The sequence below is a fragment of the Sminthopsis crassicaudata genome, chromosome 5 (assembly GCF_048593235.1).
Source record: "Sminthopsis crassicaudata isolate SCR6 chromosome 5, ASM4859323v1, whole genome shotgun sequence".
Taxonomy (NCBI): Eukaryota; Metazoa; Chordata; class Mammalia; order Dasyuromorphia; family Dasyuridae; genus Sminthopsis; species Sminthopsis crassicaudata.
In genome coordinates this window covers 100924178-100948294 of record NC_133621.1, presented here as the reverse complement: position 1 = coordinate 100948294, position 24117 = coordinate 100924178, and positions in this window count along the sequence as shown.

Here is a 24117-nt window from a genome sequence, read left to right as displayed (position 1 = left end):
CTTTTGTTTGCCTGTTGTCCTCCCTTCTAGCCAAACAAGTCAGAACAATTAACTCCTTAAATCTATTATTAGTAAAAGATTTTAAATATATAGAAAGGTATCACCAGATCCAATTCAACATTTATCTGAGCAGTTAATAAGGACTCACTTTTACAATGTGATTTATGCTTTACAAAATACTACTTGGAGTAAGATCTGAGTCTGAATCCTACCTCAGTCACTTACTAGCTGTATGGCCATGGGCAAGTCACAATGTCCTAGTTTCTTCATCTATAATTTAAGAATAATAATGATGGGGGTTGAGGTCCCTTTATGATTCCTCTCTGACTGCCCATGGCTGACCTTGATTCACAAATTCTGGTCAAAAGAACCCTTTTGAATATCCGGGCCCAGCCCCACTATCAGCTCAGCTTCCCCCAGCCCTCACCTGATCTGAGCTTACTGAAAAGCCCTCCAGAACTTGGAACTGTCTACAATCTTATGGGTATAAAAGAGGTGAGCAGGAAAGCTCTCATTGCAGGAGCCCTCCCAGCCAACACATGGTATCCTTCCAGCCATGTAAGGGTCCCTGCCCGCCCAGCGGCCACTTTCGGTCCTGGCTACTTTCTAACTGAGCTTTACTTCCAAATGTCTATAATAAACCTTTTATTTATCAATCTAGGTTTTTGGGCCTGTGAATTCATTTACAGGGAACACTGAGCCTCCTGGGATCTTCGCGCCGAGAAACAGGGCTTCCCCTTTCCTTTCCCTCATTAATAATACAGGGTATTTTTGAGTTTTAAATGAGGCAGTACATATAAATTGCTTTGAAAACTTTAAAGTCCTGTAGAAATGCTAGCCATTGAGGATAAGGAAACTAAATGAGTGTTATATTGTAAAGAGTTGTATTTGTATGAATTGCCATTTATTTGTAAGGTTATGAAACTGACTAATGAAAATCAGTCTCCATTTTATTTATTTACATGGATAATTATCCAGAGGAGTTTGAGTGTCAGACCCTTTTCCACATGAGGATGTGATCCTGTTGTGTGAGACAGCAAAAGGACCAACCAGAGAGACAAAGTTCAAGTGAGAGACTAGGAAAAAGAGAGAATTTTGGTCCTTATTTATGCCCTTATTTAGATCATTTTGTCTAGATCTCTGCTCTGCTTTTATCCCACTTCGATTTTGTGTCCCATTTCCCTGTGTCCATATCCTTATCCCCATAGTTGACGTTAAAACCCCTGGAAAGTAGGGGCTAAATTGTTTTTCCTCTTTGTGTCCAGTCCATGGCACATGGTAGTTGCTTCATAAATACTGATTAACTAGAAAGGCTTAGATGCACTGATGCTGAATGAAGTGAGCAGAATCAGGAGAATGTTGCACCAAGTAACAGCAACATTTTGTGATGATTAACTAAGCTATGATTGACTTAGCTCTTCTCAGCAATACAATAATCCAAAACAGTTCTAAAAGACTCCTGATGGAAAAGGCTGTCCATCCAGAGAAAGAACTAATGGAGTCTGAATGCAGATTGAAGAGTACAATTTTCACTTTCTTGGTTTTTTCCCTTTTTGTTCTGTTTCTTTCACAACATGACTAATATGGAAATGTTTTACATAATTGCATCTCTCTAACCTGTATCAGATTGTTTGCTGTCTTAGGGAGGAGGGAAGGAGAAAAATTTAGAACCCAAAATCTTATTTAAAAAGGAATGTGGAAAATTGTCTTTACATATAATTAGAAAAAATAAAATACTATTTACATTTTTAAAAATAAATATTATTAAATTGAATTCTCTGTAACTTAAACAATCTAAATTTCTTTTAATTTTTCCCTTTATAACTATTTCCCATTCCTACTGATCAGTTTTATTTATCCTCTTGGGACTTTCTCCATTCCTTTCCCCACATGTTTTCTAAAGAATGTGTTTACTGCAACTGAGCATGGTATACTAATAAGAATCTGACTAATGGAGACTTCAAGTCCATGATTACTTTCCAGCTTTTCCATATCAAAATGCTTAAAATAAAGCTCATTATCATTTAGAGATATCCACCCTGCATTGCTGACTCATTTAGCATGTGGTCAACTTTGACCTCCAAATGTCTTTCTGTTCTGCCATTGTTTAATCAGTCCTTTCTGATCCTGTATGTATATTGTGTTTTGTTTTGTTTCCGAGCTTTTTATCTTTCAGGACCAAGTGCTTGAGAAAGATAACAGATAAGAGAAAGAAGGTACAACTACTTAATTCTTATTTTGTTTTTGTCTCCTCCAGAAAGGAAAATGATTTTCAAATAGAAAATGATAGAAAGAGAGTGTGGTGATCCAGGATAGGTAAGAAAAAGTTGCTTTAAATAAGTTTTCTTCTAGCCAGACAAATTACATCTTGGGAAGCTGAAACAACTGGTAGGTGTGACCACAGAATTATTGTTGCTAGTCTTTGATTTATCATGGGAAATGGTACTAGAGGAATGTAAATGGGAAAATGTTGTCTTGTTTGTCTTTTTTAAGGAGAAAAAGGTAAATCTCAGAAATTACAGATTAGTCAACTTGATGTTGATTCTTCAGTTATTAAACAGGTGATTCTTGAGCATTTAGGAAAGATTGTGGTGCTTATTAACAACCAATATTGATAGTGATAATGGAGATAATTTTGGGTTCCAACTGGCTTAAATTTTCCATCTGTCTTTCCATTGTCCTTTGGTCACCTTTAATTTGGAGTAGACTTATCAAGGGCAAGATGACTGTCTTCTAGCCTTTGAACGTTTGTCATATGGAGGAGGGTTTAGGCTTTGGCTCTAGAGGAGAGAACTCAGAGTAATGAGTGCAAGATGAATAAAGGCAGACTTTACCTTGTTCTGAGGAAAAACTTCCCAATTAACTTCCCATCCCAAAAGTCAAATGCATTGGCTTAAGTGGTAATGGAGTTTCTTCTTTCTAGATGTCTTCAAGCAAAATCTAAATAATCAGTCACTTATCTGTCATATTCCAGAATTCATAAAGAAGTTAGACTAGATGGCTTTTGAGAATCCTTCCAGTTCTGTGATTTCCTGGTCTTCCCTGATGGTAATGGTGGTAATGGTAGTAGTGGTGGTGATGGTGGTGGTGGTGGTAGTAGTAGTAGTAGTAGTTGCAGTGGTAGTAGTTGTTATAGTAATAGTTATTGTAGTAGTAGTTGTAATAGTAACAATTATAGTAGTTGTAGTAGTAATAATAGTGGTAGAAGTAGTTGTAGTAATAATTGCTGTAATAGTAATAGAGTAGTTGTAGTAGTAGTAGTAATAGTGTAGTAGTAGTAATAGTTATAGTAGTTGTAGTAATAGTTGTAGTAATAGTTGTAGTAGTTGTTGTACTAGTAGTTGTTGTAGTAATAGTAGTAGCAGTAGTTTGTTGCATATTAGTAGTAGTAGTAATAATAATTGTAGTAATAATAGTAGTAGTAATAGTAGTAATCTTGGTGGTGGTGGTGATGATAGCAGCAGCAGTAGTAACAGCAGCAGTAGCAGTGATAGTAGAAATAGTAGTAGCAGCAGCAGCAATCATTTACACAGCATTTTAAGGTTTGCAAAACACTTCATATAGGGTATCTCATTTGATTCTCACAGATAGCTGTTCATCCTTTTTTCTCCAAGAGATCCAGTGATGGGTTCCTCCATCTTCACAGCAATCCTATGAGATAGCTACCATTATTAGCCTCACTTTGCAAATGAGCAGTCCAAGATCTAGAGAAGTTAGATAAGTTTTCCAGAGTCACACAGTTAATTAATGACTGAGACAGGATTCAAATTTGTATCTTTTTGATCCAAAGTCCAGCACTATCTATGTACCATGTCTCCTGGCTATGTAGTATCATCATCATCATTAAGATTTTGTTGCTAATAAAACAAAATTTTGCAATAGCAACTCATTTAAACTACTTGAAAGCATTGGGTAGTTTCCCAAATGAAAAGTGGCTGAGTTTTCTTCTCTAACTTAACTCTGAGTTCAGTTCATTGATCACCATCAATACTTGTTTATATACTGATGGATTTCCTCAACAAGCTATATCTAACTGCATAATCTCATCAAGGAATGTATTTATATTATCCTCCACTTTTGTTTTTGTTTTTTGTTTTTCAGTTTAGATGATTAAATTGATCTCTTTCAAATTATTATGCATTTCTTAGCTAAGTTTTATATTTTTGTCGATGCAATTAGTGCCACATCATTTGAAAATAAGAGCATTTGGAGAATCTCTAAATTCAATCAAGAATCTTTCTGTTTCATCATTTTCATTGTCATGGAGAATGTCCTGTGAGCACAGGTCTCCCTATTTTCTATTTCATTTGTTGAAAAGTTTTTGAATAAATTGTTGAAAAGGTAAAAAAGCATTAGCTCTAAAATCAAAGAACTTGGGTTCAAATCCCATTCCAGATGATTATTACTTGTGTACCCTAGGCCAAGTCACAACCTCTTCAGATATAAAATGAGGTATAAAAATTTAGCCAAATGGACATGGAGAGCCCTTCCATTTCCACATCTATTACAATATCATTTACAAAGCAATCTGTGCAGCTAGCTGGCATAGTAGATAAGTTCCAGACCACAACTCAAGAAGACTTATCTTTCTGAGTTCAAATCCAGCCTCAGACACTTGGCATTTACCAGCTGTATGATCCTGGGCAAGTTACTTACCCCAGTTTGCCTCAATTTCTCGTCTATAAAATGAGCTGGAAAAAGAAATGACAGACCACTCCAATATCTTTGCCAAGAAAACCCAAACAGAGTCATGAAGAGTTGGACAGGACTGAAAAACAACACAGAACAACATCTTCTTTTGATATATTTTATTACCTTGATATATACAGGGGAGATGCTTTATTTGAAAAGAGCTTTAAAAAGAACATTCTCTGACACAGCATCAAATTCTTTCTTAAAAAACAATAAATAATAAACAGTGGAATCTGATATTCAGTCAGTTGTGTAACTATAATGATGTGGTCTGTAACCAAAAATTTGCTGTGAAAGCCTACCTGTTCCTTTCTCATATTTTCATCAAGGATATTCTTAATGCATGCATCAATCAATTCTCATAAAAGATTTTATAGAGAGGATTTAAATAGGCCTAGCATTAGTATCTTCTGATAACTTCTCAGTTGCCTGCCCCACCCTCACCTTTTATTTTTCCAGTAAAAGCACCACTCATGACTGATTCCATTCTTTTGAATTTATTCCCTTCTTGAAAAAGAAGGAAGGAAGGAAGGAAGGAAGGAAGGAAGGAAGGAAGGAAGGAAGGAAGGAAGGAAGGAAGGAAGGAAGGAAGGAAGGAAGGAAGGAAGGAAGGAAGGAAGGAGAAGGAAGGAAGGAAGGAGAAGGAAGGAAGGAAAAGAAATGAAGGAAAAGGAAAGAAGGAAAAGGAAGGAAAGAAGGAAGGAAGGAAAAGGAAGGAAGGAAGGAAGGAAGAAAGGAAGAAAGATTCCTGAGTATCTTTTTAAAAGAAAAATAATTTTGAACTTAAATACAAAAAGACCAAAAAACAAAACAAAACAAAACAAAAAAACCCACAACTCACTTCCAATTACACATCACAACATAAAAAGAAGATTCAAGATAAAACCATGAATTTCTATTTAACACTTTATTTTGTATGTGTGTGAGCACAAGACAATTAGTGTTAAGTGACTTGCCCAGGATCACACAGCTAGTAAATGTCAAGTGTCTGAAGCTAAATTTGAATGCAAGTCCTCCTTACTCCAGGGCTAGTCTTCATCCACTGCCCCAAACAGCTGCCCCTGTTTATTATTTTTTTTTTTTTTTGGAAAACAAACAAACAAAACATTTCACATTCTTTTCAGAGCTACTTTGCTTTTTTTTGTGTTCCCCTCAAGTTTTTCTTTTCTTTTATGAATACTCTTTTTACCTTAAATATTCTTAAAATTGGATTATCTCCAATGCCAATTTTTTTTTTACAGTTATTTATTTGATCAGTTTCAATAATCCTTTTCAACTTCAACTTCCAGGTTACTTTGCTACTACTTCCTTAGCTAAATCATTGGATATTAAGGTGGTAGAGTCCAGATCTGATAATTGTGCAATACCTCAATGAGAAAAGATTATTGACAAGATGCAGATCTGTACTGTTTGTTTATTTGTTGTCTTCCTTGCGGTTTCATTTACAAAACACCAGTTTTCAGGATAATCTGGTTTAGCAAAATCTCATTCTACAATTTTTGTAAATTTTTTAAATACTCAATTGCATTTTGTTATTTTCTGAGGCAATACCGCTAGAGGTAATTTTCTATCATGCTTCATTGTGATGTTTTATGAATGCATTGGTATTCTAAACAGGTATGGTCCTTGGCTGCCATGTCTATCTTTTGGCAAGATTAAGTATCTACAGGTAGAAGCAGTTTCCAGAGTTCTTTTGATCTCTTCATAGCACTGACTTTTGCCTGAGTTAAATTTTTCTAAGAAATGTTGACAAAGTCAACCTTTATCCATTTCCCATTTTTCAGAATTGACAGCTCATTTAAAGGGGTCAAATCAGAATTGCAACAATCATACTCAATGTCTTCTTCTTTTTGTCCTTTCTTCTAATATGGTATTTACTTTAACCTCTGCTCTGGAAGCAATCTGTGATCTGACTACACAGAGATAGTTGATACATGCATAACTGCCCCATCTATAACCAGTTACTTTCTATTTATTAAGATATAGTCAAGGACATCATACATAAAAATGAATATAGGTTTTTAATAGGTATAGTACCTCCAGATTGTTTTTGAAGAATGCTCTAAGTCACTTACCTCAATTTCCCCACCTGTAAAAAGACCAAATGAGATGATGTATATAAGGCATTTTGCAAACTTTATACAAATGCTAGTTATTATTACAGCTATTATGGTGATAGTGATACTTCCATGTACTCTACAGGAAAGGTATCAAACGTGCAGTTTCAAGGTCAAATGCATCCCATGATACTCTCAAATATGGCTTGAACTAGATTAAAATAGAATTAGGAAAAAATTAGCAAAATAAATAAAAAGTAAAATAAAACAAAGATAATATTACTTTTCAACACAATGTGACCTAAGTGGCTGGATCCACAGTGATCCTTACATAATGCCATGGTCCCCATTTCTATTTGAGCTTGGCACTCCTGTTCTACAAGTCTCTGGACTCTTTTTTTTCCTGGTCTCTTTCTTGAATTTAAACCAGGATAAGTTGACTTTCTCATGAGCACTGTAGATAGGCAGCCAAATGACTTGCTTCTCCTTGCCTTTAGGCACACAGCTCCTCCAAGTTCTTTATTCTCTAATTTACCTCTAGATGGAGAAACTATGAGTTGTCTCTCCACTTAGCTTTGATGTCTTTACATCTTCTAGTCTCATTTCAGAGTAAGGGATCAATTCCTTCACTATTCTGTCAACATGCTGCTCCTTAGCTAGAGATGATTCATTAAGGGTACTTCGGATTAAATGAATGTTTGTAGATGTCAGAGGATTATATTCTGTTCCCTTTTCCCATGGTATGTCATAGCATTGAAGAAAGGGCTGATAACTAGTTTACATTTTTGTCTGTTTTCATGAGTTGTTGTGTCTAAAAATATCTTCCATCCACCATCTCCTCTGGTCATGAATCTCCCCATGCTTAATTAGATAAATCTGTTAATAGCATACCTAGTCTGTCACTGGACCTATACTGAGAAGTTTTGTAGAGCCCACTAGAGATTTTTCTTGGCAGAAATAGTCGATGCAAATTTAATTATCATCCCCCAAACCTGAATAAGGCATCAAAGTAGGAATTCTGTGGAGGAGGTAAGTGATGCAGAGGAAAGACCACGGCTTTAGTGTAAGAGAAAGTGAACTTTAATGTCAACTCTAACAGTTAACATGCGACCTTGGAAAATCAGTTAATCTTCTGGGTCTCAGTTTTCTCATCTAGAAAATGAGGGGGTTAGACTAGATGATAGTTAGTGGCACAATGAATGAGCCTTGAAGCTGGAGTCAGGAAGACCTGAACTCAAATTCAGCCACAGGCATTTATGGCAATATATATACTGAAGCAAGTCTCCTTATCTGTAAAATGAGGATAATAATAGCACCCATTTTCCAAAGTTTTTTTTGAGGATACAATGAAATTTGTAAAGTATTTTCAAACCTTTGAGCACTATAAAAATGCTAACATGATGATGGAGGCGGTAATAGTAATGATGATGATAATATAGGTCTACCTATATATCAAAAATCATGTCTATCAAAAAATTACAAGAAAATTCTCTATACCAATTACTTATATTAAAGGGATTGACAAATTGAGTGTACTGGTAGTATAGAAGGAATAACTATAAAACCGAGGATGTAAGTTAAAAGTATTTGACAAAGTCAAAAATTTAATAGACACTCATCTGGCAGACAATTTAAAGGCTCTTCCTCTCTGAAAAGTGGTTTTGTGTCAAAGAGCAATTCCAAATTGGGGAACAAAAGAGCTGGAGAGATGGATAAAGTGGAGCAAAACAGAAGCAGTAGCAGAAATTGCAGAAAGAAAATTTCAGATTAATGTAAGAAAAAAGTTCCTAAAAATTAATTCGAACTGTCCAAAAGTAGAATGGAATGCCTTAGATATATTGAGTTTCCTATCTGTGAAGATTATGATACTCTAAAAATTTATTTCTGGTTTCCTGGATCTGGCCTCTCTTGCAACATGCTATTTCTGCTTTAGACATGACTCGTCTCTAGTTACCACTTTCTTTTCTCTGTTACCACTCCTCTCTTCCCCCACCCATTCCTACACTAGTCCCAGCTCTCAATGTCTGGATGCTCCTTTGCTGGAAGCTTCCAGCTTTCTTGATAATTCTCTACCTTTATGTGACATGAAAAGTGGAAAAGCAATTAGATGTGCCTGCTAGAAATTGCATCCATTCTTTTTATCTTTTAATAATAGCCTTTTATTTTCGAAATACATGCAAAGATAGTTTTCAACCTTCACCCCTGCAAAATCTTGTGCTCCAAATTTTTCTCTTCCCTTCTCCATCTCCTCCCTTAGACAGCATGTGATCCAATATATGTTAAATATGTGAAACTCTTCTATACATATTTCCACATGTATCATGCTGGTGAAGAAAAATCAGATTAAAAAAATGAGAAAGAAAACAACAAAAAAAGTGAAAATATTATGTTGTAATCCATACTCAGTTCCCACAGTCTTTTCTCTGGATGTAGATGACTCTCCAACATGAGACCATTGAAAATGGCCTGAATCATCTCATTATTGAAAAGAGCCAAGTCCATCAGAATTGATCATCATACAGTATTGTTGCTGAAGTATATAATGATCTCTTGGTTCTGCTCATTTCACTCAGCATCAGTTCATGTAAGTCTCTCCAGTCCTTTCTGAAATCATCCTGCTGATAGTTTCCTATAGAAAAATAATATTCCATTACATTCATATAGCACAATTTAGTCAGCCATTCTTCAGTTGATGGGCATCCACTCAATTTCCAGTTTCTACCACTACAAAGAGGACTGCCACAAACATTCTTGCACATACAGGTCCCTTTCCCTTCTTTAAGATCTCTTTGGGATATAAGCCCAGTAGAAACACTGCTGGATCATACGCTTGATAACCTTTTGGGCACAGTTCCAAATTGCTCTCCAGGATGGTTAATTCCATCCATTCTTATAAAAAACTGGGTCCTTTCTCACTTAGGAGAATTATCTTTGGTATACACATATGAAATCTGAGAGGAATGATAAGAGCCTGATAGAAGCTGAATATCACCTCTGGGGCATCTCTTTTCACAGACCATTCCTTTCCTCCTCTATTATAGTCCAAAGATCATTTTATTGAAGGCCCAGCATAACTTGTAGCTCCAAATTCACTTGCATCCTTATATTCTCAGTGATGACCGTGAACTTAAATATATCCTTTTCCTTCTTCCCTACTCTTTTTCTTTCATGTCCTTAGATGTCTCATGTGAAAATACAAAAATTTCTCCCTTTTCCCTTCAGTTAAAATAGGATTAATCAAGACCTTTTTCTATATATTAATAGCTGATCAAATTTTTCTGGCAAACCCCCTTTAAGGTCCAGCCAAAATTGTGGTTTCAAATGGAAGCTTGATGACCACTCATCAGGGATTTTATAGTGGGGATTCCTGCTCAGATATAGGCTGAATTATATTATAAATTTGGGTCTTTTCCAAACCAGAGGTTTTGTGTTTCAGAGAAAATATAAATCTTTTTTTAAAAAGCTTTTTATTTTCAAAATATATGCAAATATAGTTTTCAACATTCATCCTTACAAACCTTTGGTTCCAACTTTTTCTCTCTCCCTTCTCCAGCACCCCTCCCCTAAACAGCAAGTAATCCAATATGGGTTAAACATGTGCAATTCTTCTAAACACAGAAAATATAAATCTTAGCCATTTTAAAGCTATAAATAAAAACAAAACTAGAATCTCCCAGTATAAAGTAATGTCTTGATGGCTTTCTCTTTTTAAATTTTTTTTCTTCTTTTTTTCTTCTCCTTCCTCCCTTCCCTCTTTTCTTACTTCCCTTCTTTTATTCCCTTCCTCCCTTTCATCATTCCTTCTCTTCTTCCTTCTCTCATTCTTTCTTCTTTCCCTCCTTTCTTTCCTTAATTCCATTCTTCTTATCTTCTTTCTTTCCTTATGCCAGAGTTCTAAAGTCTCTCAAAATTATTTTTTTTATAATGATATTTTTATTGTATGTGTTTTTCTCCTGGTTCTCCCCAGTTCATACTACCTCGGTTTATATAGTTCTTTTTAGGTTCCTTTAAAATCATTCTTTTCATCATTTCTTACAATGTAATAATATTCCATTGCATTCATATAACATGATTTGCTTAGCTATTCTCTAAATGGTGGGAAATCCTTTAGTTTCCAATTCTTTGCTGTAAACATTTTCATACATGGAAATTCTTTTCCTATTTCTTTGAACTCTTTGAGTATTGGTCTAGTATCACTAGGTTAAATAATAAGATGATGGTTTTTTATAAGAGGCTAATCATGTCTCCTCTTCTTTTCTATTTTCTAGTTCAGATCTTCATTATCTCTCTCCTGGACTAAATCACAATAATTTTCTAACTAGTCTACCTGCCTCCTGTCAATCTTCTCTTTAATTATACAGTTTGCCTCCACATTAAATGCTTCTAATACATAGCACTGATCAAGTCATTCTACTGCTCAAATGCTTTTAATGGCTCCCTGTAGTCTACTGAATACTGAACAAACCTAGAAATGACAGTCGTGCAAAATTTGGACCCAGCAGACTTTCCTGGCTTTATTTTTCACTTCTTTCCTTCATATACCTTAAGCTCTAACCAAACAGGGATTCCTCACTTCACCTGCAATGGACTACTTTATTTCCAATCAGTTAAAGAAAAAAACATAGTGTATTCTGCATTTTAGGACAAGTCATCCAGGAAATTATTTTTATTGTTAATTTAACACTATTAAAGATTTAAGCATTTTTAGATTAGAAAGAAATGTTCGGATTCATCAATAGTACTGAAATGGCTTCGAACCTGTGAATGGCCAAAGCTAAAAAGAGCAGGCTAGAGACAAGAGAGTCAAAAATCAAACAGAAGTTTAATTTCAAAGTGAGGGAAATTGCTTGCAAGCAAGGATGTATTAGGGTCCCACCTCTAGTTGGGGGACCTAAGACAGTGGGACTGAATCTTGTTTTATATATTCTTGTGGTTAGAAAAAGTCAGTATAGTGAATGGAGAGAAACAACAGCATCAATGAGGCAAGGTTGGGTAGTGACAAAAAGTCTTTTCATAGCAGGGCTTCGTATCTGGACCTGTTGATGTTTACTGGAGCTGAGAGACCATAAGTGCTGTGGTTTAGGTGAAGCAGTGTTCATCCACAGGGTAAGCACAAAGGATTGTTGTTCTCCTTTAATGGCTCTATATCATACAAACCCCCTGACCTCCCTCTGTCACCAAAACAACTTGAGATAACATTTTTAAGGCTTTTGAACAAAGAAAAGATCACAATACTTTGGGATTATTCCATTAAGTAGGATAGTTATTTAATAATTACTCAATTCCTTCCTTGACCTCTCAAAGAGATTTCCTTGTGAATGATATCCTAATCTCTTCAGAATGAGAAAGATCTTAATTACATAAGAAATATTTTTTATTCTAAATATGATTTCACCCTAAATCCATATTCCTCCAGCCTTAGTTGTTCTTTGTTTTGCTTTGTTTTTATTGTTCTTCACCTTTTACTTATTTTCCTAAAGGGAAAAGTCTGAGGGTTTTCGACTGAAGAAATATATTTTTAGTTGAACTAAAAAAAGATTTTTAACACATGTCTATACTCCTACAACATCCATTCTACCTGTTTAATTTCAACTTATCTTTTAAAGACATTGTCAAATGTCAACTTTTCTATTAAAACTATCCTGATCTCCCCCATACCCTTTTCAAATCTTCTTTGCATTCCAGTTGACTTTAAACCATACCTCTCCTTTTACTTTTTCATTCTACTTTTTAATTTTGTTATTTATTTCTGTGTATCTTTTACCTCCCTTACTAGACTGCAAACTCGATGATTATAAATATCATTTTTATGCACTTGTGTATTTTTCATGGCAACAGCAGAGTGTCACCAAATTAATGAGAAGAATGACCTAGGAGAAGGGGACAAGGTAATATCCTTTGGGTCATGTGACAGTTGGGATAGTTTTGGTATACTAATGATGATGAAGGCTATTACTGTAAAATGCTAAAAGATTTCATTTTTTTAAACTAAGTTCAGAGAAATGGCTAGAAAGAATAATCTAGGTTGTATTAGGTTAGAATTGGGGAAAGCAACTTTTATGAAAGTCTTTAAAACTAGCTAGTATCAAAACAACTGTTTGGACATTTACATATATATATATATATGTATACTATATATATATAGTATTTAATTTATGCTTTAACATATTTAACATGTATTGGTCAACCTGCCATCTGGGGGTGGGGGAGGGGAAGAAGGGGAAAAATTAGAACAAAAGGTTTGGCAATTATCAATGTTGTAAAATTACCCATGCATATATCTGGTAAATAAAAACATTTTTTAAAAATTAGCTAGTAATGGGAGAATGTAAAAAATAATAATGTTATTAATAATGCAGAGTTGGAAAAGATGGGAACTAAGATGGACTGATAAAAATGGAGAGGTCAGCAAAAGAAAATGAGTAATGGATTATGAACCATTAGCTAGGTTAAAAGAATAACTTCCAAATTGATAAGTACAAGGGCTGTTGGAATAAACATGTGAAGTTTTGTGACCTTACAAATAAAATATTTGGACTGGAGATTAACATTAGGAGCTTCTGGAAACTTTCCAAACTTTAGTTTCCACAGCTGCAAAATATTGAGGTTGAATCTCTAAAGTCTCTATCAGCTCGAATTCTTATGAAGTCTTATGTTAAAACTTTGTCAAGATAAAATTGTTCCTATGACTTTACTCTGTTGTATCTGGTTGTTTGTAAAGTAATGAGATTGATTTAAAGTAATGAGATTGATTTTCATGCATGGCTTATAGAATCTATTCCATTTCTTTTTAATCGTAATATAACTATAGACATATTACTCTATAACTCTCTAAACTGTGGTAAAGAAACAAGCAGCATCTGCTTGACCTTAATGGAAAGGGTGGGGGAAATATTTACTTAAAAGTGGAGAAAGATGAAAAAGTAAGCAAAGGCCAAAGAGGAACCCTCTACTTTTTGTTACTTTTCATGGATACTGGTAGTGAGAAGGTCACCCAGACAAGCAGTATCAGGAACTCAGATGGAAACATGGTGAAAAGAGTGCTGGGTTTGGTGTAAGAATATGGGTTTGACTCTTAGCTCTGCCTACAACTTTTTGGCCTGTGGACAAGTCATTTTTACCTTCCTAAATCTCAGTTTTTCTATCTGTACATTGAGCCAGATGATCTCTAAGGACCCTTACTATTCTGATGATCTAATATCCAAAGGCTTTCTACTTGAGAAAAACCTTTTAGGCATATGCTTTAAGTGAGGTACACAATAGAATCTGGCAGAAAATAGATTGTAAATTTGGGATTGAAGTGAGAGCAAAAAATATAGCATTGGCCCCTTATAACTTATAAACTGAGATATTAGTATACCTGTCTTGAACAATTGGTTATATAGCCCATCATCTGAACCCCTATCTGGCTTGCTGTTTAGCCATACAAGAGATATATTAAAAACTAACTTCAAAAGTATTTAATCAAGACATAAATCAATGTAAGTAACAAAGAATGAAATATTGGTAAAAAGAAATCTCTGCCGCTATATATGTGGATATAATTTCCCATGGGAGGATGGGATAGAAATCTTGAAAAATAGGGGAAACTGTCTCTCAGTTCATGAATGCTAAGAGGAAAATATGAATAAGCACTCATCTCATCTTACTGTCTTTCTTTTTTCTGATTGTGTGGTTGGGTTTTTTTTTTTAATTTTTTATTAAGGCTTTTTATTTTCAAAACATTCATCCTTGCATAACTTTGTGTTCCAAATATTTTCCCTGCCTTCCCTCCACCCTCTCCCCTAGATGGCAGGTAATTCAATATATTGTAATCATGTGCAATTCTTCTATATATATTTCCACAATTATTGTGCTTCACAAGAAACAGATCAAAAAGGAAAAAATGAAAAAGAAAACAAAATGCAAGCAAATAACAAAAAAGTAAAAATACTATGTTGTAATCCACACTCAGTTCCCACAGTCTTCTCTATGAGTGCAAATGGTTCTCTTCATCATAAAATCATTGGAACTGGTCTGAATCATCTCATTGTTGAGAAGAGCCATGTCCATCAGAATTGATCATCTTGTTGCCGTGTACAATAATTTCCTGGTTCTGCTCATTTCACTTAGCATCAGTTCATGTAAATCTCTCCAGGCCTCTCTGAAATCAAGCTGCTGATTGCTTCTTATAGAAAAATGGAATTGTTCTTATAGAACAATGGAATTCCATAACATAATTATTCCATAATAATTCCATAATTGTTCTTATAGAACAATGGAATTCCATAACATTCATATACTATAACTTATTCAGACATTCTCCAACCGATGAGCATCCACTCAGTTTCTAGTTCCTTGCCACTACAAAAAGGGCTGCCACAAACATTTTTGCACATGTGGGTCCGTTTCCCTCCTTTATGATCTTTTAGGGATACAAGTCCAATAGAAACACTACTGGATTGAAGGGTGTGCATAGTTTAATAGTCTCTTTAACATAGTTCCAAATTGCTCTCCAGAATAGTTGAATCAGTTCACAGCTCCAACAATATATCAGTGTCTCAGTTTTCCCACATTCCCTCCAATATTCATCATTATCTTTTCCTGTCATTTTAGCCAACCCAACAGGTACCTGCTGCCTCAGAGTTGTCTTAATTTGCATTTCTCTGATCAATAGTGATTTACAGCACCTTTTCATATGACTAAATATAATTTCAATTTCTTCACTTGAAAATTGTCTATTCATATTCTTTGATCATTTATCAATTAGAGAATGGCTTGGATTCTTCTAAATTTGAATCATATATTTTAGAAATGAATCCTTTATCTGAACCCTTGAATATAAAATATTTTCCCCAGTTTATTGCTTCCTTTCTAATCTTGTCTGCATTGGTTTTGTTTGTACAAAAAATTTTTAACTTAATATGATCAAAATTATCTATTTTGTATTTAATAATGTACTCTCTTATTAAGTCTTTAAAGGCAGGTTGTAAAAACTCCAGTGTCATCACAGGGTTGTCAGGATTTTGGGGTTAGCAAAATGTCATGCAAACAACCTCAACTTGGCTCATTTTTTGTCTCCTACTCCCACTTACATCCCAGAGCTTTCCTCTCTTGTGTCTGCTTCTTCCTCTGCTCGTTCTTCTTCTCTTCCATTTATATTCACACTACTCCTGTAGCTTTTTTAAACCTCCTACTTTCTATATCATCCTCTACTAATCAGTCTTTTCTTGGTGATGTTACCATCCTGTAGCCAGATATGGAGTTTTCCTAAAAAGCATTATCTCGATAATTTCTCCTAATTAACAATATTCTCTTAGCTCCAATGCAATATTCTCCAAGTATTATAGACAATGAAATCCTGGGAACATTTTTTTTACTTCATCATCCTCTCTATGGAAAGAAAGGAGTGGTTGATGGGGAGGCATAAAGACAGAATTCCTTATTTAGGCATCAGGCTGCTGCCTCTGATTTATGGCAGTTCACCAAGTAAGAAGAAAAGTTGACAGTGGGATTCCTATCAGCATCTAAGCTTGTTTGAGTTCTTCTACTCAAAATTTGCCCTCTTTCTGACCCTCATCCTTCCCTTAGTAATCTTGTTTACCAGATATCTTTGCTTTGGGCTCCATCTTTCATGAATACTGTATCCTTCTTATAGATAATGCCCCTAAAATATAGAACAAAATGGTAGAGAAAAAGAAATGGAAAAGATGAAAAAAACAGATAGGTTCTCTTCAACAACAGAAAAAGTTGGGGAGGGGTGATTGCTTCACAACTTGTTGCAGCTGCTTCTTCTTAATGTAGCCAGTCGAGTTCTTAAGCCTTGATATTTGAGAATCAGAGAAATTTCCTCCCATAGATGAATTTTCAGGATCTCTCATGTTTCCCCAGAAAGGATTCAAGACCTGAGGCTCTGGATGTTTAGGAGCTAATACATGAATAGAACCAGCTAGATACTAACTGATGTCTGTTCTGCTGAGGAGATTAGGAGACCCAGAGTCAGAGATGCTGGCTTGCAGGGGTAATCAGTTACTTTATTAGCTGACAATGTTTCATAGTTGTCATTTCTTACAGCACAGCAATATTACAGTTATGTAGCCCAATTTGTTTCTGTTTCCCTGCTTCTATGGGTCGAAGCAACAGGAGAATAGACTGATGAGAAATGAGAACTCAGTTTCTTCTACTTGGTACTGAAAGCAAGATTTCAAAAGAACAAACCCTAATGGAGATTCAATTACTTTTCCTTCTTTTCCCATCTCTCTTTTTCTTCCCCATTCCTTCTCCCTCTAAAATGCTTTATTTTTCTCTTGTCCTTCCTTTTACTTCTCCCTCCTTCCTCTTCTCTTCCATTTCCTCTCTGCCTTTTCAATTTATTTCTCCTCTTTGCTTTCTCTTCTCTCTATCCCAACACTATGCCTTCCCTTCCCCCTCACTCAGAGAGGAAGGGAAAATTATGAGCCCTGCATCCTGCTTATCCAGTGGGAACATCCCTGCTGCGAGGTGTCCAATGAAATCACTGGGAAGCAGTAGTAACAGCTCAGCTCCACATAGGCAGCTACTGTTAAGTGCCACTGCTGCCTACGTCCCTTCTTTTAAAGGAATCTCTTCCTCCTTTCACCTTTTGTCAGTTTCCTTTTCTTTCACACATATTTTCCTAAATATCACCCATTCTTCCTTCAAATTTCCTTTTTTCTCTTTTATACTCCTAATTTTACCCTCCTTCCTTTCCTTCTCTCCCTTATTCCTATCCTATTGATCTTCACTTTTTCTCCCTTTCCCCCTTGCATCTTTCACATTATTTCTTGCCCCTTTTTTCTTTTTTTGTCCCAACACATCACAACCTATGGATTATATATGAAAATAATAGTACTTGTTTTTCTTGAGAAATGGAAAGCATCTTGGAATTCTGCTCTTGCTAGATAGGAATCAGTCAGTGACAGCTTTTTATTTGTACTATTGGAAATGAGGTGTTATACATAAGGGAACTGTCCAGATCGTTGGTATTTCTTCCAAAAATATCCAAACTTTAAAGCCTTAAACATTTCAGATGGAAATCTTTCTGATTTGTATCAAATGGTGACATGCCTCCTTAAGGGAAATATGCTTGGAAAAAAATATAAACTTTTTTTTGACAATGCAGAAAGAGAAAGAAAGAATACAGGAACAGAGAAAGAGACAAAAGCAAGAGAAAGATCAGCTTAGCTAGTTTAATGTTCAGTTTGGGTTTTGGATGTCTTTTGATGGGGTCCTCATGAGCTCAGATAAAGTTGTAACTAGGACAGGGTGACTTGGACTTTGTTGGAGGCACCAAAAAGGTGGGGGTATGATTCTTTTGTATCTTATTTCCAGCACTTCCTGTTACTCTGCAGGGATGGTCTCACTACCACCCTACCACCTCATTCATCTACATATTGTCCAGTGTCATTGCACTAGATAGGTCTTTCTCTACAAAAAGAATCAACCGGATCTTTCCTTAGTCTTGTCCTTTTACCTCTGGACTACATCAGAACTTAATCATCAGGTATCCATGATATCCTTACTCTCCTCTAGAGGATCGAGTTGTACTGCTGTGATAAGAGAGCCCTTCTTCTCCCCTACCACTAAATCTACCCCCCCACACACCCCTTCTCCAGGGTTGTCTATTTACAGAACTGTACCAGAAGCAAGATCCATCTTCTGTTTCTGCCTTCAAGAAGTAAGGGAGTACTATTCAGTTTGACTTGATCACAAAAGACCAGCACTTCTCCCAGGGGCCATGTCTTACTAATAGATTCTATCCCTCATCTTCCCCCACCCTCAAATCTTCTTGACACCCTTTCTCCTTATCCCTAGAAGTTACATGGTGCTACGGATCTCTATTCTTTGCCCCCACCACTTTTAAGAAGTTACAAGCCAGGAATTCTTGAGACTGGACAAACTGTCTTTTGGGCTCCCCTTTCCCTAACACCCCCCACCAGGAATTGCCCCCCATGTTAATGCAAAATCTGGGGAAGGGGAACTTGCCCCTGTGTTTCCTGCTTCCCTCTTTGCCTTCAGGAAATGGAAATTGCTAGATGAAACAAGGTGTGCAATACCTTCCACCCCACTCTTACTTTGCTCCAGAAATTCCTACTTATTGCTTAAACTCAGGCTCTGGTCCTCAGATTTTCACAGGTTCAAAAACTCAATTTTAGCCATTTACCCAGGAGGTATTAAACCTCTAAAGAACTGATCCATGAACCCAAACTCACAGAGATACTGATTTATACACCCAAATGTCAAGTTATTAATTTACAATAGAAAATAGCTTTCCAGTGACTGGAATACTGATGGACTCTATCCAGGGTACCTTATTTCTAGTATCAATGCAGCTGGAAAAGCAAAGTATTCATCAGATGGTAGCTGAGTAAGGTTAGAATCAGAACCAAGGGAATTGGGTATTCCCATGGGGTGTTTATCCCAGGCTGTAGAGGAATCCAGAAAATTATCTCTATTGCAGTCTATTCTGTACCTTCCTAGTGAGTAAAATACTCAGCTCAATCAGGTACAATGTCTCTCACTTGGATAGCATTCAGTAAATACTAATAAATTCTTATGACTTCTTTTTCTAGGTACTATTTAAAGCATCATTCTTTGGAGATAAGCACATCACCTCAGATTCTTTACAATTAAATCATAACTATTTTCCATTAATTTCATTTTAGTTTCTGTGATGAGATTCTAGAAACATCCTACCCTCCTCAGCTACAGAATTACAAATTATTTAAACCCTGTTCCACTTGCACCATATATGCACTATATGTGATCGTGGGCAATTTAATCTCTCAGTCCCTTAAGTAACTCTGTCATGCAATTCTGTAAATTGTAGAGGAAGTGCTGATCTACATTGGCCAAGAGAGTTTCCTCATCTGAGAATTTACCATACCCCAGAAATCACAGTTCTACTATCTAGCCTCGTCTTTCAAAAAGTGACTTTTAAAAAAGTCCTTGTCCCAAATTCTTCGGCTCTTTCATTATTGGATCTTGCATTTTCCTTTGGGCAAGCTATATTAATTTATAAACATTAATTATTCTATTGTGCTATAGTTCCTTGATGTCTTCAAAGGCTTTTGAGGTATACAGAGAGGTATGTCCCTATGCTAAATGCCTGAGACTATGCTTTTTAAAATGTTATTCATATATATTTTATATGACCTTCCTTTCTGAATATATTTCTCTGCTCCCCTACTCAGCAAATCATCCTTCATAACAAGATTAAAAAAAAGAAAGAAAAAATAAAAGCGGGGAATGAGTTCAGCAGTATCAAAAAAAAATCTATCTGCTATTTTATAGAATATACAATATTCCATACCTATAGTCCTCCTCTACAAAGAAGGAAAGGAGATTGTTTTCTCAACTCTTCTCGAGGGGGTCAGTTTATTATGATTACATAGCATCCAGTTTTAAGTGTGTGGTTGGTGTTGGTAGTTGGTATTATTTCCATTTATATTACTGTAGTCCTTGAATATAATGTTTCTATGGTCCTGCTTATTTCACTAAATCTGTTCATATATCTTTCCAAGCTTCTCTTCATTTTTCATACTTGATATTTTTACAGTACAGTAATAGTCCATTGCAAACACATTCCCCCAATTTATTTGTTTCTTCTCTTCTAAGCACTTAGAATTTGCTCTAGGGCAGCTTTCCCATCCCTCTACTCTAACTCCCTTTTTCCCAATCTCAGTGTCAGAGAGGGAGGAAGGTCAGGGTGAATCAGAATCATCAGGAAGCACCCAGATGCTGAAAGACAAGCAGAGACCAGAGAATAAAAAGTTTCTTAATACCCCCAAACTGAGAGGTACAAAGAATTCTGGTGTTTGGAAATTAATGAGAAAACTGTGTTCACTCATTACACTTTCTCTACTTTCCTCTGTTCATATAATCCAAGACCATGATTTTCGAATAAAGTGGTTTGGGATTTTTCCTGGGAGGGCAGGAAGAATTTTGGGAAGTGACTGATGGCATCAAAAATGTTCAACCTTCTTTCTTCTTTTATTATTATTATTTATTATATTCATTATTTAATAAATAAATATTATTTAATAATTTAATTTATTATATATTATTGTTATTATATTATATATATTATGTTCACAATTTTTTGGAGTACTTGAAACCTGTGAAAAGGAGGGGAAAGTAGTTTTTAAAAGGAAAATCCAGATATAGGCCCAAAGTTATAGACTTCATAACTTTTACTAATTTGAAAAAATATCCCATATTATACACTGGGCACATTCTAAAGCTGCAAATTTGGATTCAAACTGGTCAGTTCCACTCAAAACTGGGTACCATGGTGGTGGGGAAAAGGCTGAGAGTTTGCTTGCAGAGTGCTATCTAGTGGTCAGAGAGGAAACTGCAACCTTTTGGAAGGCTATCCCATTGGAACCAAGGGACTGTTGGATTGGGGATTTAGGGACAGTGCCACCTGGTGGCCTACGTACATATTATACCCTTCACTGGATAATTAATCCAGTGACATTCAGTCATCCTGCAGCACACAAGCTACTTTGGATAGCTGCCAATACTGCGGTGCCCTAAGTATCGCATACAGGGCAACAAAGTATAACATTTCCCCCCTGGCTTTCACAGAATAACAGAATTTATGCCTCCCATTGAGTGGGGAGAAAAAAGAATGAAATTACTACCACCTTACACCTGCAATTAGGCAAATGTAACATTTTAAAGGTCTCTAGTAATGAAGAGCCACAAAACAGATTATGTTATTTCAGGAAGGTGGACTTTTTTTTTTTTTTGCTTAATATTACAAACCTGCTTTCCTGAGCAAAGAACTAAATGGTTTCTGCTTTGAAACAGATAAGAGATGGTTTCACAAATATCTCACCTTTAGGTGGAAATTAAAATGCATCTTCAATATGGATGCAGGTACTCCCTTCAAAGTTCTCAGACCAAATGAAATAATATTTGTAAAGTGTTTATTTAGCACAGTACTAGCACATAGTAGGGCGCTTGCTAAATATTTATTCCCTTTTCTTTCCCATCCCCTCCCTGCTTCCTGTGCAATCTTTGTCCATTTCTATGTATATTCTCCACAGAGGTTCTATCCAAGCATTCTAGGAGCCTCTATTTCTTAACATTTTGTGGGTACTTGTATAACACAAGGAGCATCCATTTATTATCCCTTTTCTTATTCTGTGACCACCCTACCTGCCTCCTTCAGTCATACATCTTTTTGATTCCATATTTTACCCTGTTTCTTATATGAGATTGATAATATCATTGGTAATATGCTACAACCTCTTTATCCCCAACTTACATCTCTGCATTGCCCTTTGCATGACCCATAATTTTTATTCTTCTGTGATTATGGTATTCCATGAGTCACAGCCACTGGAAGAATATCGGTGTTAAAATAGACGGAGTTTGAAGCTAAACATTGAGTAATTGTGAAGATTGATCTTGCCCCAGAGAGGAGATGAGAAAGTACCTCTCTCCTTTTGGTAGAGAGGTAGAAACTATGGGTGCTATATGTCACATGGACTGTCAGATGCACTCAGGATCTCATTACCTGTTTTTCTTTGTCACAAGAGAGGGTCTTTTTTTTAAGGTGAGATAGTATATATAGAAATTGCTAAACTATTAAATAAATGACATTGCTAATATTTATTTGAATTTAAAATAAAATTATTTTAAAAGCAAAAAAAAAATCAAGATGGGAGGTTTTTTTGTTGTTGTTCAATTTCCAAATGTACAAATTCCCAAATGCAAATTAATCCCTCTTTTTTTTTCTTTCTCATTCCAGTTCAGTGGGTTCTCCATCTGCCTGCATGTCAGAGTAAGCATTGGAAGGTAGTAGAGGACCTTGATTTGATAACTCTTCATTGTATGACTTTAGGCAACTTACTTCCCTACTCTGTTTTATTTTAATTATTTTATTAATTTTATTTTTTTCAATAGTTTTTATTTACCAGAGAGATGAGGGGGTAATTTCCCAACATTGACAAGTTTTCCCCTCCTCCCCCACCCAGGTTGACCCCTACATCTTAAATATGTTAAAGTATAAATTAAGTACAATATACCTATACATGCCCAAAGAGTTGTTTTGCTGTACAAGACCAATTTAGGATTAGGGTTATTATTGTGGGTTTCTGTTTCCTTCTTCATTTTTAAAATGAGAGGGTCATAAATGACTCCTGAACCCCCTTATGTGCTATGTTCTATGATCATAGTTTGGGTAATTGTTATTCTTTAATTAGTTGGTTTTTCCTGCATAAATTTCTAAGCTCAACTCTTCTGAATGAGTATGAATCTCATCTAAAAAAATCTACAAGATTCTTAGGCTTGTTACAAATTAGGACAAAATCATTCCTAAGTGTTAGCATCTGGAAGACCTCCCCAATTCTAGCAATATTTCTTAAACGATGGGTGTGGACTCCATATGGGTTTTTTTAACTGAATGTGGGGATTGTGAAATTAAGATTTATTATCAGTAAATGTTTGATCTGCACACCTAATTTATATACATATATATCCAGGGTGTTTAAAATTTCTTGCATCAAAAGAGGTTGCAAATGAAAAAAGTTTTAAAAGCCCTATTCAAGGTAATTGCATTTTAGTTGAATTCTAGACTTGGTATCACTGGTAAACATGTTAATAATCATGTAATTTTCTTTTCAAGTTACCCCTGTTGTTGCCTCTATCAAGGAATCTTGTATGACCTTTACACATCATGGGAGGTATCTTGCTGGAAAAGAGTTTTAATCTGAGATAAATACTTTTTAAAATCCACAAATCCACAAATTGTGGGGTCCTCTAGTCTCTGAACCTTTCATTCAGTTGTGAATGAAAGATAAAGAGTCATTGGGTCAGATTTGACCTACAGTCTGTAGTCTGCCAATCTTAGAATAGATGGTCTTCAAGGTTCCTTCCAGTTTTATATTTACAATTCTAAGAATTTCATTTACAAAAGTCTTCCTGTTCCCCTCTCAGAATATCTTTTAAGATGTCCTTGGTAAACTACACACCTGTCAGATTGGCTAAGATGACAAGAAAAGATAATGACGAATGTTGGAGGGGATGTGGGAAAACTGGGACACTGATACATTGCTGGTAGAACAGTGAATGGATCCAACCATTCTGGAGAGCAATTTGGAACTGTGCTCAAAAAATTATCAAACTGTGCATACCCTTTGACCCAGCAGTGTTACTCCTGGGCTTATATCCCAAAGAAATATTAAAGGAGGGAAAGGGACCCACATGTGCAAAAATGTTGTAGCAGCCCTTTTTGTAATGCCTAGAAACTGGAAACTGAAAGGATTCCCATCAATTTGAGAATGGCTGAATAAATTATGGTGTATGCATGTTATGGAATATTATTGTTCTGTAAGCAAAGACCAGCAGGATGATTTCAGGG